Genomic DNA, 15,799 nt, shown 5'->3' on the forward strand with positions numbered 1-15,799 from the left:
CCTGGGAGAGCCTTTTCCTATTAATATAAAATAGCCCCTTCCCCGTAGACATTTTCTATCCCATCATCCTGATGAGCATCATTCATAGCACTCATCACTAGTCACACGATCTTGATGATGTATTTAAGTACCTCACGGAAAGGGCGTGAAGACGCCATCTTTCTGCAAAGATTTCCATGAGGGTGGCCTCTTGATTTTCTTCTTCTCTGTATATCCTGAATGCCTGAGCCTTGTTAGGCACTCAGTATACAGGACTTGGATAAATGAATGAACATTCTTGATTCTGTAAGATGATGGATCGATACTAATTTGATTGAACTTTAGAACTTCTATTTTAGAGAGTAATTTCTATCAGGCATTCAGACTCAATATATTACCTAATAGAGAGAAATAAGATTTGGGGGTAATACTTTCTGCTTAACAAATGACACCTAAGGAAGTGTGTTCTATCCAGTATAGTAGCTCATGTTGTGAACTAGGTGGCAAACTATAATTTAATATAGAAGCCAAAATTCTGCTTCATAAGAAATAACTAAATTATCCCTTGAGTATTATGGAGGTGCTCGGAAATAGCCATAGGAGGGATATCAGCAAATACCACTTGGAAAACTATCTATGAAAGCAACAGTAATGATAAAGCCATTGAGGAACCTGGAAATTTCCCAATTAATACTAGAAAGTATTTTTTTACTGAGCAAAACGGATCCCTTTAAAACAGATTTGTTGTGTACTTTCTCTTATACTTTATACAGTAATATAATGATAAAATAGTAGTAACAATAGTTACTAATATTGGAGCATTTCTTTCTTTCTTTCTTTCTTGAATATTTCATTTATTTATTTGAGAGAGAGAGAGAAAGCAAGCAGAGGGAGGTGCAGAGGGAGAGACTCTTCAGGCAGACTCCCTGCTGAGCATGGAGCCCCATGTGGGGCTCAATCCCACAACCCATGAGATCATGACCTGAGCCAAAATCAAGAGTCAGATGCTCAGCCAACTGAGCCAATCAAGTGCCCCAATATTGGAGCACTTCTTGTGTACCAGGTATTGTGTTTTATACTCATAATTTAATTGAATGCCCATGGCAGCCCTGTGACGTAGGCACTTTATTGCCCCCTCCCCCTTTACAGGATAAGAAATTGGTCTTAGAAAGATTAAGTAGTTTGTCTTAAGCCATATAGCTAGTAAATTCAGCAGGGGTTTAAATCTGTGCCTGACTCTAGAGCTTGAATTTTTAACTTCTGCATTAACTGGTTTCTGTTAAATGATGAGAATATTAAACAGGATGAACGTTTCCTCCAAGTGAAGCTCATGGGTCACTAGCATTGCAAACACTAGAGGCCTTGTTAAAAATGTACATTCCGTGGCCTTGTCCTACTCAACCACAATCTCTAGGGACAACCAGTGCAGGGAAGCCCAGTCCCCCTGAGCTCCCTATTTCTGAGAAACCCAGTCTTTTCTATTTCTTGCTTGACTTAAGGGAGAGCTGTCTACACTGTCCACTTGATCTTGCTTGTATATACTGAGGTTCCTCCCGTTTCTTATCAACCAAAAAGGGGTACGGTTTGGTACGATTCAGGAAAATAGAAGCATTCGTCCTGGTTACATTGTAGAGTTCCTTTCCTCCCCTTGCCAGAGATATCAAAATGTTTCCCAATGGTTTGGACTGTGGGAATGCTGAAAAATGAAATAGCTTTAAAAGCTAAAAAGCTAATCATGCCAATATTTCTCATACAGGTGATTTTCAGATAATGTACACCTTTTCCTCATTATTTTGTATATGTCATTATCCCACAAATTTTTGGCAAGCGGCCAGTAGTTCACACAACGGCGAGATGCTGGGGTCGAGTAAGGAGGATAGGAGGGGCCTTGCCCATATAGAACTTCAAAGGTAGATGGAAAAGATAGGTTTCCTGAGAGGAGCCCAAGGCCAGTCTGGGTTGGGGGTGGGGGTCAAGGTAAGTTTCCCTATGGAATTTTAATCTGCTGCTTGAAAAATGGGCAGAAATTATCCAGATCGAAAGTTAAGAATGAAAACACAGTGAAATGTGACTCTCTATCTAGTAGGCTACAGCGAAAAAGGCTCTGAGACTGGAATCACAATTGTTGGTAAGACTGGGTAAGAATAACAGGTAGAACTGGAATGCGAGTTTTATTAGACAGATTGGGACGTCCATATATTGCCGGTGGAAATGTAAAATGGGGCAGCCACTTTGGAAAAACAACCTGGCAGTTTTTCAAATGGTTCAACATAGAGGTAGCCCGTGACCCAGCCCTTCTGCTTCTAGATACATACCCAAGAGCAAGGGTAACATTTGTCTGCACAAAAGCTTGTACTCAGGAAATGAAACAGGAATGCTCATAGCAGCACTCTTTGTAATAGAAAGTCTGTCAACTGATGAATGGGTAGATAAAATGTGGTGCCTCTGTACAGTGGAATATTATCTATTGTTGAGAAGGAATGAAGTGCCGACACACGCTCCGACACGTCCAACAACATGGACGGACCTTGAGAACCTTCTGCTAAGTGGAAGAAGTCAGTCAGAAAGGACCACCCACTGTAGGATTCCATTTGTAGGGAAATGTTCAGAAAAGGCCAATCTCTGGAGACAAAGGGTAGACTAGCATTTGCCTAGGGCTGGAGGTGGTGGTGATGGGGGTTCTAGAATTGGGGATGATGGCTAAGGGATGTGAGATTCCTTTTTTGGGCCATGAAAATGTTCTAGGTGATGGATGTACAATTCTCTGAATAAACTGAAAACGATCAAGGTGTCCATTGTAAGGGAATGAATTGTAGTGTATGTGGATTATACCTCAATAAAACTGTCAAAAAATAGGTAAGAAAGAGCAGGTACCAAGATCCTGCATAGGACAGGAGCATTGCACATGGGAAGAGATGAACTATGTCTTAGAAAATTGGAACATGGCAGAAAAAGAGAACGAGTGGTATCCAGTGAGACAAAGAAGTTCTCTGGGGCCCTCACCGGGGGGCAAAGTGGGCCAGGTTATAAATTTAGGTCTTCATCTTAAGATAAAGTCTGGAAAGACTTTCCTGCAATAAACAACATATAAAACAAAAATAGCAGGCAGGGCCATGTCACCTGCTGCAACTGATCAGAGACAGGCACACTGGCTCTCCAGATGCCGGATCAGCAGTGCTTCTAACACCCCAGTTCCCTCAGCTGAGATATACAGACTGGGTCTGCAGACTTTGTGTGTGGTGGGGGTAGCAGGGAACAGGAGAATAAAAGAATTGGGTGGTTTTTTTTTTTCCCCCTATGCAATCAGCTGAATATCAAAATTTCCCCTATCATCAAGTTACTATGTTGCTTTACGGTAAATGTGGCTATTTGCACAAGGCACACATGCACAAAAATCACTAACAAATCTGCTTATTAACGCCAGTGATTTACAGCTTGATATTTAGCCCACCAGTCACACTGGGGTGAAATCAAGAGAATGAGGGGAAAGAGAAGTTCCAAGCTAATGCTATTCTGTGGAAGGGAGTAAGGATCATTTATAAAGAAAGAGCACGTCAGCTCAAAACAGTCTGAGTATAATAATTCACATGGCTGAACATTTTTAATGCTATATGATGATATGTATTACTAAACACATATATTTTAACAGAGAGGCTCTTTTAAGCGTCCAGTACATATACATGCATAAATATGTATGATTTGTTTTGGAGGGAGAGATTTTTGTAGTCAGCATGCGTTTGGCAGCTGTAATAATTCTGGAAGCAAATATCATCCATTTAGAATCTAAACAAGGAAAAAACTGTTCTGTACAGATCGAGTGTGCCAGTTGACAGACTCTGGAAGCCAGTGGGGCCACCTCTGATCTTGTGAGGAACTCGTCAGGGAGCAACTGCTGAGCCTGCAAAAGGGACCAAATGCAATTCTGTTGATTTCAAATTATTATTCCCTTCTGGGTTGGCCTGAGTCAATCAAGGGGTAATTGAATTTCATTGGATTTTACTGTATTGTGTCTACCAAAGAAAAGCCTCCATGTTAGAGTAGATTTTTAAAAAATTTTTTTACTAATGCTTATACACAGTCTTTTAAACTTTTTACTGCTGCTTCAATGACACTAAAAGGGACTGCAAATGTACCTATTAAGCAAATTGGCATTGCTTTATGAATAAAAATGTTTATAACAAACACAGACATTTTTCAACCTCCACCCATTGTGCTAGCTTCTTTACAGACCTGTTTCTCGACTAATGCTCGGAACACCTTTCTTAGGTGGGAGTTATTACTAGGACCGTTATACAGATGTGGAGACTGAGGCTTGGAGTATGCAGTGAGTTTGCCTGAGGTCATGTGGCTAGTGAAGGGCAGGGGTGAGTCTCCAATGTGAGCGATTAGGTGGAGGCGACATTAGTAACTACTGTACATTTCTGCCCCTCTGCTTCAGAAGTTGTAGCGTCATTAGATTAACAGTTGAATGTCTGTATAAGAATGGCTGAGCCTTCTAATCTAAGGGTGTGCAGATGGCTTATACTGAATAGGGTTCTAAACCAACATTCCTTGTGCTTCTACCTTGAAGTATGTGAATCCAGCATTGTACAAGGCACCCAGCAATAACAGAGTTGAATCCCTGCAGACCAGTCAAGAGGAAGTCATTAAAAACTGTCCATTTTCCAAATATGGACCTAAGTTACTCTAACATTTGCCTCAGAAGCAAGCAGAGAGCCAATGAACCTGCCTGCATCGTGCTCTGAAATTGTGATCACTGTAGTACCTGTGGTTCTTTATACAAAGTAAAATATTTAGAACTCGGAGGCACAGATTCCTCTTTAGGGAATAGGGTACCATCTTGGGCATCTGGTAGCAAGACTTTTGAAGTTATTGACCATATCTTTCACCTACTCTGGAAGAACAGAGGACTAAAGCTCATAACAAAGCATCTGGGGGTGGCTCAGGGAGAGACAACAATGACATGTCCCGACGTTGGTGATCTCCCAGGAGCAAATGTAGGAAGCTTTAAGGGCTTTGGGGAGCAAACTGCTGTCGCTGAATGTCTCATAGCCAGAATTACAGTGGCCAAGGGAAGGTCAGAGGGCAACTGGCACATTGTGGTGCTAAGCACGTTTCTCTCTGTTTGATCATTTTTCTGCAGCTCCTGTTTCAATCCTTTTATCAGTTGATAGAGACTTTAATCCTCTTGCTCCATTTTTTCCTCTCTTCCCAATATGAAATATTGGCTTTTGTCTGGTTTTACATGGACTTTTCTCTCGCTAGCCATATGTGTCTGTATAATAAAGTGTTTGTGTGTGCATGTACCCACTCACACACACCTCTACGTGCTCAGCCTGTATGACTCACAGCAAAAATCACGACAAAATCCTGGAAGTTTAGCAACACATTCACACACTACATCTCATTTTTTCTCTTCAGAAAACTTCTCCATTCTATAGATGAGGAAGTTGGAGCTCAGTCATCTTGAAAGAATCATCAAAGATCACCCACTTGGCAGAGAGAAGAGGCAAACTTGGAAAACAACTCTGAGGGTTTTTTTTTTTTTTAACTTATGCAAATTCCATCTCTTAGATTTCCAAACTCCTGAATTCTCCATTATGCTCAAGTCCTTCTGAGTTGGGGAGGGGGATGTGTTGAGCTCCATAGAGAGTCATTGGAGGAGCTAAACAATGAGTCATGAGGTATGGGAACGGAGATTTTCTAGGAGGTCGATTGCAAACTGGTTCGAAGGACTTGCATATTGATTAAAGCAAGGTTCCCCTTTATGCTACCAGCTCATCAGGAGGCCCATTTCTATACTATGGTCAAGATCTGGGGACAATGACATCACAGGGCTGCCGGTATAGGATCTATTTGGGGTGGAAAGAGCAGAAGATGGGGCAAGGTGGGGACTGGGAGCGGTCTTGAGAAACATGCCCATTGCAGTGAGAATTGAGAGAAGGCCCCGGTACTTGGACTCGGGTTGCTCAAGTCATAAACAAGTTTGAAGTCTTCAGCTTGCGAAGGAGAAGGGGGAGAGTTTGTCTGAGATGCAGGACTTGCTGACCAGGAGTATCAGTACACGCAGAAAGCCTCTGTTAACTAAAAGGGTCATTACTAGACTCTACTCAACATCAAAGCAAGCAGAAATAGAAAACAATCCAGTTCACAAACATCCTAAGAGGGTCTCAGGGATTCTAATGACTCTGTTTGTTCCCAGGAAGGCCTGTGGACCTGCACTCCTGTCTGCTAGACCTAAGAGCTCATCCCCAGCTTCCTTATCTTCAGGCAAATAGCATTTTTAGCCAGCGAGCTTCATTTTCCAGACATCTTTGTGCTAACCTTCGTTGAATCAAGGGCAGCTTCATTTCTTGCAACAACCGCATATATTCCCTAAAAACGTTTTCTTAAAAGACAAAAACAAAGTGAAAGACAAAATACTGTTCTTCTGCTCTTAAACACAATAAAGGCATTTCTCCTTGATGTGATTATGTATTAAATGTATCGAAGTTTATTGTCTCCATAGGAGGAACTTTCCATTACTTTCTGTGCTCTCCATTTTATTATTAGAGAAGATAATTTTTTGAAGGAGAGCAATAATAAATACTGAGCAGAGAGAACTGAGCTAGACACCTGAAGATGGGATCAAGGTTACTGCAAACAATACTTTTTTCTACACAATTTGTTGTGTTTGCACACACAAGGACATGGCTGGAAACTGCCCACTCTGTGCACCACTGCTCCCCCAGCATGTGGCTTTCATTTCCACAGGCTGTAACGAAACTTACCCCACTTACTGGAAGTCTATTAGGCTAAGAAGGATCTTTTCAAATTTCATTCTCATTTCCCACAAGTTTGTAACATTTCAAAATAAAAAGTTAGACTACAAGGCAATTAAAAAGAAATGGACTTGTAGAGGCCAGGGCACGTCCTAGAGTGGGACCCAGAGAAGGAAAACTCTATAAACCCATTATAATGGCTTGCAAAGAGGTACTGCCATTATCATGAATCCATGACTTATTAATTTTTGTTTCTTCAAATAGAATTTGAGTCATAGAGAACTTAGACTGCCTCTACACTGTCAAAGTAAAATAGATAATGGGGTCATTATCTGTATATTGCAGAGAAAATTCTTTTTATCCTATCTTGTTTGTCTTCCCTGAACTGTGGTACTGGACTCAAATGAACTATGAAACAAAAATCGTCCCAGAGTTTTCTTTTTTAAAACTTGACTATCTAGATAACTGCTTATCTGTCCATTTTATTTATTAGTATAGAAATGTTTCGTAAATAAGCAATGTAAAGGATTTGACCAAAAAATAATTATCAATAAACACACAGATAGCATGGGAGAGGGCAGGAGAAATCTGTCTGATCTTACTCTTTATTTAAATTGAGGTCAAATTGATTAGATTCATTAATTCAGTCAAAATATGCTATTTTATAAATGTAGCCAGTGCAGACATGTTTATAGGAAGAAAATATACATTTCTTCTTAACTCCATCCTCAGTATTAACAGCTTACAAAAGTGAAAATCAAACAGGGTTTTTAACTTGCTGTTTATTACTTAATAGTATGACTAATACATACCTTTTTTAAAAAAAGAGGATCTACCTTATTATTTTTTAATTTTTTAAGGATTTTTAAAATATTTTCCAACATTTTATGAATGTGCTACACTTTTTAAAAATTTAATTTATTTGGGGCGCCTGGGTGGCTCAGTGGGTTAAGCCGCTGCCTTCAGCTCAGGTCATGATCTCAGGGTCCTGGGATCGAGTCCCGCATCGGGCTCTCTGCTCAGCGGGGAGCCTGCTTCCCTCTCTCTCTCTCTCTGCCTGCCTCTCCGACTACTTGTGATTTCTCTCTGTCAAATAAATAAATAAAATCTTTAAAAAAAATTTGTTTTTAATTTATTTTTTTCCAGTGTTTCCAAAATTCATTATTTATTTGTTTGACAGAGAGAGACAGATAGTGAGAGAGGGAACATAAGCAAGGGTAGTGGGAGAAGGAGAAGCAGGCTTCCTGCTGAGCAGGAATCCGATGGAGGGGCTTGATCCCAGGACCTTGGGATCACAACCAGAGCTGAAAGCAGAGGCTTAACAGCTGAGCCACTCAGGCGCCCCTACCTTATTCTTTTTGACAGTTATGTGATATATGCACAGGATAGACAAATTACAGTGCCAGAATGTTCTATATAGCTACATTGCACAGTTTTACAATAATTTTTTAAATGGTCCCCCATGGGTGGATATTTTGACTGTTTCCAACCTTTAACTGTTAAAGCAATGCCTTGAACATGTATTTTTGGATATTTGTACAATAACTTTCTTTGGATAAATTGTATGATAACTTTCTTTGGATATATTTCTACAAGCTGAGGTGCTGGGTAAAGGAGGATATTAGGGTTCTCTAGAGAAACAGAACTAATAAGATATATACTTTAATGAATATAAGGAATGTATTTTAAAGGAGTGTCTCATATGATTGCGGGTGCCGGCAAGTCTGAAATGCACAGGGCAAGCTGGTAGGCAAAGGATTCAGGCAAGTGTTGATGCTACAGTCTTGAGTCCCAAGCCAAGAAAACCAGTTTCTGCATTGCAGGCTGGAGACAGAATTCCTTTATAGGAGAACTCAGTCTTTGTTTGCCAGACCTTCAATTAATTGGATTCACTCATATCCTGGAAAATACTGCTTTATTTAAAGTCAACTGTTTGTAAATGTCAATCATATCTAAAAATATACCATTATAGCAACACAGTGTTTGGTCAAAAACCTGCCACCATAGTCTAGCCAAGTAATTACATAAAATTAAGCATCACAACGATCAATAAAGTGTGGTACATCCATACAGTAGAATAGTACTTAGCAATATAAAGGAATGGCATATTGATACCTTAGACATAGGTAAATCTCAAGATAATTATGCTGAGTTAAAAAAAAGTCAGATAAAAAAAAAGAATAATTACTGCAGAATCCCATTCATATTAAGTCTAAAAAATGCAACTATTCTTTAGTGATACTAAGCAGATTGATGGTTGCCTTGACCTGGGATGAGAGGCAGGAAGGAGGAATCATCAAGGGGCAGGAGAAAACTTGTGGGCAGTAAATATGTTTATTATTCTGATTGCAGCGACGGTTACATAGGTATAGAACTTGCCAAAGCTTACCAAATTATGTGTTTTAGATCTGTACAATTATACCTCAATAAATAAATATTTTTTATACTTAAAAAAAAAAAATTAACCACTGGGGCACCTAGGCGGCTCAGTTGTTAAGCATCTGTCTTCGGCTCGGGTTGTGATCCCGGGGTGCTGGGATCGAGCCCCACATTGGACTCCCTGCATGGTGGGAAACCTGCTTCTCCCTCTCCCACTTTCCCCTGCTGCATTCCCTCCCTCACCGTGTCTCTCTCTGTCAAATAAACAAATAAAATATTTTTAAAAATAAAAAATAAAAAACTTAACAATCACAAAGGGTATGTACTATTTTAAGGACTTTGATAGGTGTTGCCAAAAGCCCCTGCTGAAAGGTTGTAGGAATTTGCACTCCCATGAAGAGTATACTAGGGTTGCCCCCTTTTGCTTACTGTTTTTCCCTTTAAAAAAAGTGTTTATTATAGAAAATGTCAAGCCTACATGAAGTAGAGACTATCATACCATCACCTTCCATGTTTCTGTTCCCATGATCAACTGTCAGCAACTCATGGCCAGTCTTTTTTTCATGTCAACTACCACCTGGTGCCTCCTGCCACCACCTGTCCCCCACCAATAGATTATTTGGAAATGAATTCCTGACATATATAATTTCTTCTGGAAATATTTAGCATGCATTTTTAAAAGATCGGAGTTCTTTTTTTTTTTTTTTAAGATTTTATTTATTTATTTGACAGAGAAAGAGAGATCACAGGTAGGCAGGGAGGCAGGCAGAGAGAGAGGGGGAAGCAGGACCCTTCTGAGCAGAGAGCCCAATGCAAGCCCAATCCAAGGACCTTGGGATCATGACCTGAGCTGAAGGCAGAGGGTTTAACCCACTGAGCCACCCAGGTGCCCCTAGAAGATCAGAGTTCTTAAAATATAACCACAACACTATAAAATTCACACCCTAAAAATAGTTAATTCCTTATATCATCAATTATCTATCCAATGTTCAAATTGTCTCATCTGTTTTTAAGTCGGTTTATTTGAATCAGGACCCCTGGGATGCGTGGGTGGCTCAGTCAGCTAAGCATCTAATTTCAGCTCAGGTCATGATCCCAGGGTCCTGGAATCCAGTCCTGCATCAGGCTCCCTGCTCGGTGGGGAGCCTGCTTCTCCCTCTGCCTACAGCCCCCACCTCTGCTTGTGCTCTCTAGATAAGATCTTTTTAAAAAAAATATTCGAATTAGGACCCAGAGAAGTTAGTACGTTGCATTTGGTTATGTCCCTCCAGTCTCTTTTAACCTACAGGCTCTTCCTCCCTCTTTTTTTTTTTTTTTTTTTTTTTTTCCCTTTCAGTATGTGCCATATGAATATGCAGAAGGAATCAGGCCCAGTAGAGCCCCCTCACTTCTGTTAAACAACAGATGCAAGGATAAGGCTGATGCTACTCTATGCTTTGCACCTGTTCCAGGTGGGAGATGAGATGCTAGAGAGGCATTTGAACAAAAGCAGTGATTCCTAGCTTTTTAGAGTTTTGGGATCAGTATAACTTTCAGGAGAAATTTACTACCAGAAGGAGCTATCAATTTTTTATTTAGCTAGATGAGGACATTCAAAACAAAAATTAAGATTAAGAACAGTAATTATCATCAAAATTTCATAAAGTTCAAGATATATGAATACCCCAAAAGCAGAAGGGGAAACTCTCAGGATGAGAGCCAGTCATTGCAAATGGAACAGCTCCCAGAGTCTAGAGCCTGTGCAGCACAGAATCTGAGAACTATTAAAAGTGAGAGGACTGAAACTTGTGAGTCTATCTGTGTGCCAATTTTCTGTGTGACCCTAAGTCTAAGAACACTTAGACCCATAAGAACACTTAGACCCTGGGTCTAAGTGTTCTCAAATTCAAGATGAGTGGCTGATTGCAGGATGTCATCTCTGGATGTTTCTGGATGAACTTCAGGGGTTCATGACAAACCTCAGAGAGCTTCATAATCATAAAAAAAAATCACCTATCTGGTCATGTTTCATAACTTATTGGACAATTTTGGTGACCTAGCACTGCAAGTGGAAATAACATCTGAGTTCTAAAGATTTCATTCAGGCAATTTAACGGGCCTACATTTTGCCCGACACAGATACAACTACTGATGGTCCTTCACCCTAACCATTGTTAACCTCATCTAATCTTATACTTGGGGGCAACACATGAAGAATATTAGACTCTTTGCCCATTCCTTGAGATGTAACTTCCAAAAGACCTATAGCCCTAGCATACCTTTTATTCGTCTCCATTTGGGGCCCAGTGGAGCACCACCTGCTTACTTCTTTTTCCCCCTGATTGAAAGGCAAGCTATGGTAGCTCCACCAACCACCAGCTACGTGATCTTGGACCAGTATTCTGCCCTTTTTGAGCCTCAGCTTTCCCATCCCCTATTCCTCAGAGGGGTTTTGTAAGGCTCAACTAAGATAATGGAATACATTGCATTCGTTGCAGAGTTTGCATGTTATTTAGCAACTACAGTCACTCTTCTTAGGTGTGCAAAGAGCTTCTGAAGTTCAAAATTCAAGGTGTAAGTCTAATTACTAAAGTTGACTTTAAAAATTCCAAAATGATTTTCAAAAAGTAGACTTCAAAGACCTGGAAACATGTCATGTTCTATTACTATTTTCTTTGTCAAAAAGCCACCCTAGCAAGCCACTATTTGGTCATCTGTTGTTGTTTGCTGTCGTTTCATTCTACCCATAATAACTGGCCTTATTGGATGGTCAGGATAGGAGACCCAGCAGAACCATTGCTGGGTGGGAAATTCAATATATCTGCCAGATTATAATGAAATAAACAGTAACCGCTTATACATATAGAACAAAATCAAATCTCCTTTAAACCACCCCAAAGCTATTACCTTGTCAACTGGCTATGGAACTGTACATTTCCAATTCTTCAGTTATTAATATCACCATAAATACACAAATCTTTTTGGGTAAAAAGTGTCCAAGGCACAAGTCAACACTGTTCATTTTAGTTAACTAGAAATAGTTTGTTCAACATATTTATCAGCTCAGGATGGAAAAAGTGCCCTTTATTATCAGCAAATATAATGTCACCCATGTTTCTGGTGCTTTGCCAGCATCAGGGGATTAATCATCCTATTTTCAAGTTACAGTTGGAACATGACAGGTAGGAATTCATTTTCCGCACCGCAAACGGAAATCTTTTAAAAACATAAATCAGACATGTCACTCCCCTGCCTAAAATTCTTCTCCAATGCTACCCCTTGCACAAGAAGCTACATTCAAACCCCTGACCAGGGTCCACAAGGACTGACATGACCTGGATCTTGCCCACTTGTCTGCTATCACCATGCCGTCTTGCTTCTTTTTCTTCCTAGAGCACTTCCCCTGCCCAAGTCCCGGGGCCTTTGAACTAATCTCAAATTGCCCACTGTCAGCTTCACCGCTTCGTTCAGGTCTCAGCTCAAATGTGAGCACATCTGAGAGACCTCCTGCGACCACCTCATCTAAAGAGGGTGTTCCATCCATCATTTTCTATCACACTATACCAGTTCACTGCTTTTACTTAGAGCTCTTAGCATCTGAACGGCTGACGTTATCCTGCTTACTTGTGTCTCTCCTACCAGAACATAAGTAGCAGGAAGGCAAGGATCCTGTTTATCTCATCTACCTTTCTATAACTGAATGCCAGGCTGTATCTGGTTTAGGGTAAAAGCACCAAAGTACCAGAAGCAACACATACTTGCTATATAAAGAAGAAAGGGAGGGAGAGAGGGAAGGAAAAAAGGATAGAAAGAGATAGGACAGATCTCAATAACGTCTGAGACCAGATATTTGTCTGCAAGCTGATCCTGCTCCTGCCACATAGAATCGTTGAAAGAGATGCCTCAGCTGTTCTACCGAGGGAAACCAGGACTCAGAGAGGTGAACGCGCTTGATCAAAATCACACAGTGAAACAATCGCAACTTAAGTTTTCTGCTCCTACATCAGTGGACTTTCTACTATCCTGCAATTCCCATGGGGAAGAGAGTCTCCAGTGGCCCAGAGAGGTCAAGTCTGGAGGTTGGAAGGATTCTAGGATTGAGAAGTCAAAAATGGAAGCCAACTCACAGGCTTCTGGGGCCTCCTGGAGAAGCTCAACAGAGCCCTCCCTCCAGATCTTCTCAGGTCTTTCTCCTAGGCCCTGTGATCTAAGGCACACCTGTGCAGCTGTGTGCTGGCTTTGCCCCATTGTCAGGACCAGGCTTCAGTACCATGCTTCTAGCTGACGCCTTGTTCATTCATCCAACTACCATAAGCACTGTACTAGGGTGGATGCATATTGGAGTAAACATTATGGAAATCGTTTTGCTCTCAGGGTATTTGTTCTCAGAAAAAGCAGACAATCTGATTTCAGACAATCTGAACAATCTGTTTCTCTAAGTGGCAATGAGAGTTAAGACCAGGGATATATAGGAGTCCTAAACTTGTCTACAAGACTGGAGAAGGCTTATTGAGGGAGGTGATTTAAATGAGGGTGGAGGGGCGCCTGGGTGGCTCAGTGGGTTAAGCTGCTGCCTTCGGCTCAGGTCATGATCTCAGTGTCTCGGGATCGAGTCCCACATCGGGCTCTCTGCTCAGCAGGGAGCCTGCTTCCCTCTCTCTCTCTCTGCCTGCCTCTCTGCCTACTTGTGATCTCTCTCTGTCAAATAAATAAATAAAATCTTTAAAAAAAAATAAATGAGGGTGGAGAGGGTATGCTGGCTAGAAAGCTGGAAAAGTGAGGACTTTTCCTGGAGACAAGAAAGTGTCATTTGAGGAATTATTTTCTGCCATTAATGATAACAATTAACAATAACAGCTAGTAGGTATGGATTCCTGTCTCTGTGGTAACCATTGAACTATATGCTTTACATGCTGTCTTTCCTTTATTCTTTACCAGATTTGTGTGCGATATAATCATTACTATCCCTACCCTACTGATGAGGAGACAGAGGCTGAGTATATAGGAGGTCAGTCTGCTACAAGTGGTCTGTCCAGAGGAATTCTCATCGCACAGTGGCACACTCTTCCTTTTGTCTCACCACCAATGCTTTATTCATCTCTGGCAAACTGCATGTTTCTCAGCCTTTCTCAGGGGCTCATCTATGCCACGTCCCTATACACCGCAGAGGAAAGGAGCTATACACATTTTTCAGAATGGTTGATACAGGAAAAACTCGTTGTTAAAAATTAGCTGGATGAAAAGTCAATTGGCCTAATAATCAATTAATCTGACACTGTCAGGGAGATTTTACCCCAGCTGTTTTGCTCCCATGTCTTAAGTTGAAGATGTCCCTCAGTTTGAAGGCTGGTAAGAGTGTAGGTGTGTGTGTGTGTGTGTGTGTGTGTGTGTTGGACTGGGCCCAGTGAGGCTAATATAGTGAAAATATTTTCAAAGAGAAAAATCTATCTTTCAACAAAATGATCATTTGGAAAACTGGCTCTAGGGAGATGGTTTTCCTGCATGTTTGATTTTGGTTGGGAATTAGCCTTGGGACCCTCAGGGCCACCTCACACTGTTCCTGGAACAAGATTCTTCAGGAATGACGTGGTAACTTTGAAGCCAATGCCATCTTCCTCTTGCCTGCAGTGGTGAAGCTAGCATTGAGAATGAGACTTAATCCCTCAAGTTGTCTAGGAAAAAGAAAGAGATGGCTTCCTTTCCCTCACCTGTTGGAGTTTATATACATGTTTGTGGTCTCAGTTTCTCTTCCTTTGTGTCAGCTCAACCCCTTCCTGCTTATCCAAGCTGGTTTCCTAAACTTCTGCCTCTGATAAATTGCCATGTTTCAGGCCAGTCTTAAAGGAAAGGCAGTTCTATACAAGGTCTAGCAAGGATTTGATTGGAAAGACACCAATCTATTCACAGAAGGGTCAAACAGGTCTTAAATAGAAAAAATGGTATTTAGTCATTGGGGAGACCTCAAATGAAACAAAACAAAAATAAAAAACCTTCTATGATTATCGTTCCTCTTGATTCATGAAATATTTGAAGGGAAGAGAACGGAAGCTCATTCTCGCTTCCTCTCCTGGTAATTAAAAATCAAGGTCTAAACCATGTGAACATATGCTATAAATAAGTCTTACAAGTAATTTTATATGCAGTATTTTTGTTTAACTTCTTAGAAATAATCTTTCTGAAAACTCAGAATTCCACAAACTGTGGTTCAGAGCCCCAGAGGACATCGGAAGCCCTTGCAGGGGGGGCCACAAGAGCAACACTATTTTCAAACCAAAACACTCAGATGCTATTTGTCCTTGTCACACTCATTCTTTCACAGGTGTACAGTGGAGTTTTCCAGAAGTGACATGTTATGGGGTGTAATCTTTGTTCTGTTGGCTAATGGAACATCTACTTGCACATTCTTATATTTTACAAATTTTTCTGTTTTTATTTCTAAATGGCAAATATTCACAGATATAATCCACACAAATAAGAAGTTCTTTGTAATCCTCAATCATTCTTAAGAATGTAGAGGAGTCTTGGGACTTAACATTTGAGAGCAGCTAATCCAGGTAATGATTTTTTTTTTTTACCCCTCCTAAATTATTTCATTTTTCTTAAGCTCACTTTTAGTAAGTTAAGTAATACTGTCATACATGGCCTGATTCACCATTTTACAGAGGCAGTGCTTTCATTCAAAGGATATTTATTGAGTACCC

The 15,799-nt window shown here is 40.6% G+C and overlaps 1 protein-coding gene across 2 annotated transcripts in view; it reads right to left on the reverse strand.

Annotated features, from left to right (window-relative positions):
- Positions 1 to 15,799, reverse strand: part of SYNPR (synaptoporin) — a 314,225-nt gene that overhangs the window by 51,854 nt on the left and 246,572 nt on the right. The gene's annotated exons all lie outside the window — the stretch shown is intronic.

This window comes from Mustela nivalis, assembly GCF_964662115.1.
Source record: "Mustela nivalis genome assembly, chromosome: 1".
Classification (NCBI taxonomy): domain Eukaryota; kingdom Metazoa; phylum Chordata; class Mammalia; order Carnivora; family Mustelidae; genus Mustela; species Mustela nivalis.